Source organism: Trichosurus vulpecula, chromosome 5, assembly GCF_011100635.1.
Source record: "Trichosurus vulpecula isolate mTriVul1 chromosome 5, mTriVul1.pri, whole genome shotgun sequence".
In the NCBI taxonomy this organism is placed as follows: domain Eukaryota; kingdom Metazoa; phylum Chordata; class Mammalia; order Diprotodontia; family Phalangeridae; genus Trichosurus; species Trichosurus vulpecula.
In genome coordinates, this window is record NC_050577.1 from 16,371,431 (window position 1) to 16,374,590 (window position 3,160).

Consider the following 3,160-nt stretch of genomic DNA (forward strand, 5'->3'; position numbering starts at 1 on the left):
GTAAGTGTCTAAGGCTGGGTTTGAACTCAGTGCATGCCCATGCTTGGTCCACTGTGCCACCTAGCTGCATCTATAATACCATTACATTTTTTTTCTCATAGAAGCTCACAAAATTGTCTGTTAAGGAGTGGAGAAGGTTATCCCTTTGGCACATCCTTCTGATTGGCTACTTCCTCCCAGAACCTTCATTTTAAGGAGGATGCCTAGGCCATGCACATCTTCATTTTTCTCCAGGCTGTACTCCTTACTCTGCCTAGAGGCAGCTGGTAGGATGCTGGGCCTGGAGTAAGGAAGGCCTGTGTTCAAATCCAGCCTCAGATGCTGTATGTTGATAATAACATCAACCTCCCAGGGTGCTTGTGAGGATTAAATGAGAGATCATTTGCAAAGTGCTTAACCCAGCACCTGGTGCATCTGAAGAGATTTAGAAATGCAGATTCTCTTCCTTAATAAATGTTTATTGACTTAACTTTCATTCACATCCATAGAGGTAATGTCATAGCTAGTCAAATGACAACATTACAGGTCTTTGAAGTAATTCATGAAAAGGGGGTCCAGGTTTTTTTTTTCCTTTGGTTTATGTTCTCCTCCCCTCCCCCCAATTCCTTTTCATTTTTTTGTATCTGTTTTTTTATTAACTTACAAGACGTTTTCCATAAGTAGATTGGAAACTCCTTGAGAGCAGGGACTGTGTCACTTTAGTCCCCGTCCCCCCCACCTAGGCCTTATTCCCTGTAGCAACAGTCTAGGATTATGGAGCTACAACCCAATAACTGCTTCGGGGGATGCTGTAGATCTCCCCACTCTCACCGCCACCCCCTCCCCAAGCAGCTACAGCTACTGGAGATCCAGAAAAGACAGTTCCTCATTGCCATAGCCTGTGGCCCCATCAAATAATCGTGCATTTTTTAATTAATGGAAAGGTATGTTACCGTCTGCTGTGTTGCTGTCCAGCAAGACCCACAACAGGACTTTTCCATTTGACTTGCAGTGGAAAGCCTCTCCATGTGTGGTCTCCCTTTATTAGAATGTGAGGTTTTAAAGAATAAAGTCTGCCTTGCTTTTTTATTTTTACTCCAGGGCTTAACCCAAAGGCAAGGCTTAATAGGTGTGTTTTCTTTTGTTCATTCATTTCTTCATTCCCCAGTTCATTTATTCATCAATAAATGCTTGTGGAATAGAATTGATAAACAGCCTTGCTAACTCTCCTTTTGGTTCAGGGAGAAGTCTTTTGCGTAGCTCAGTTATAAATTAAATTGATTCTGCTGGGCATGGATTTTTCTTTATTCTGGGTTGTTGGGTGCCCCAGTGGGAATACAGGGAGTGAGATTCCAGAAAGGATCCCTAATATATCTGTGTAAAAATGTGCCTGAAACAGGTATATACACTGTCAGCCACGGTGCTTCAGGGAGAGCAACAACCGTTATATGAAATAATGAAGACTGTGGAAAGCTAAGAAACATGTGGCCAGGTAGAACTTGCCTGTCAAGGAGGAGAATTCTGAGCAGAATTTTGAAAGAAGGGACATTGTTCAATATTCCAGGCAATTGTAAAAAAAAAAATCAATCCCATTCCACCTTCGTGAAGCATTTATCATGTACACGGCTCTCAGCTGGGAGCTAAGGGTATGGAGTAGGGGAAATGGCAAGAACTCCTGCCCTCCATCTGACATCCTATAGCTGGGAAGCCTTAAAGCCCAAGATTAGCAGCTTTCATTAGATTAGAGCCCCTTCGGTGTTCTGGGGGCTGGTAGGAATGGCTAATAACTTGCTTAAGATAATGCTTAGGAAATAATTCTCTTTCCCAGATGTTGTTCGTCCTTCATTTGGAAGAGGACCAGTGACGTCAAGGATGGTGTCTTGATTTTCAAGTAAATTGGATCTAAGCGAGGCAGAGTTGTGCAAAGTCATCAGCCTCACTGTCTCTTCCAGAGGCATCAAAGTCCAGCGGCAAGACAAAAGTCAGGATGACTAGCCATGGTCCAGGACTCAGTGGATAACTTTGGTGTCTTTGATGTCTGACCAAGCTCTAAGTGCTCCACAGCACCTACTTCAGCTGCCTTCATGGCTGTTGGAATAAATTGTTCTCATCTGCCCATTCCATCAGGGGAAGGTCTTCACATGTTGGGGTTGAGGATAACCATGGCCTCATGCTGGTTTAGCCATCTACTGCGATGATTTACTGGGGTGTGGCTGCTACAAATGCTACAGTTTCTTGGCACCCCAGGTGATAGTCGGGTGAAGGTGGTCACCAAAGGTGGATGAGCAGCCAGAGGCACTAGTCCTCCCGAAGACCTCATACACCCCAAGAGGTAGGGCAGACAGAAAGACCATAAGGCTAGGAACAAGGACAATCAATGATGTGATCGGGACTAGCCAAGTAAGTCAACCGGTATTTATCAAACATTTCCCCTGTGCCAGGCACTGTGCTATTAGCTGTGAATATAAGGAACAGTAAAAACAATCCCTGCCTCTAGGAGCTCTCACTGGAACAGACTACACCAGGGTGTTTGGGTCTCATCACCTCTTTTGCACTCTTAAAAATTATCGAGGACCCTGCAAAGAGCTTTAGTTTATGGTGATTATATCCATTGATATGTACTGTATTAGAAATGAAGGCATTTTAGCATTATTATGAAAACAGTTTTGACTTTGTAGACCCCCTGACAAGGTCTCAGGGACCACAGTTTGAGAATTCCTTAATTAGACTAACTTGTTAATGAATGTAATGTACTAGATGTGGCCTGATGAATGGAAAGAAAGGGGGTAAATCCAAAAAATATACTGGTGACATACATCATTTTAACATTTTCAGAAATGAACATGTTTAAGATCTTCACTGACCACTTTATGGATCACACACAGGAAATCAAATTATGCTGTGGCCAAATTTGGGGTTCTCACAGCATTGCCTGGTTTTAGCAGAGATTTGGGAAGAAAAAATTATTCACGAGTTTTTCCTGAAGGTTCATGGGTCTTACTGTTCAAAAGACTTCTTAATGTTTGTACTTTTAAAAAATATAAGTCAGAAATGGTTTGGAATTAGGCTTTCAAATGAGTTAGAATGAGGATATTTTGGGGACCAGTAAAATTATGATCCTGTTAGAGTAACCTTGAAGGAAATGAAAAAGTCAGAATATTATTAAGGACACTGATGAAAG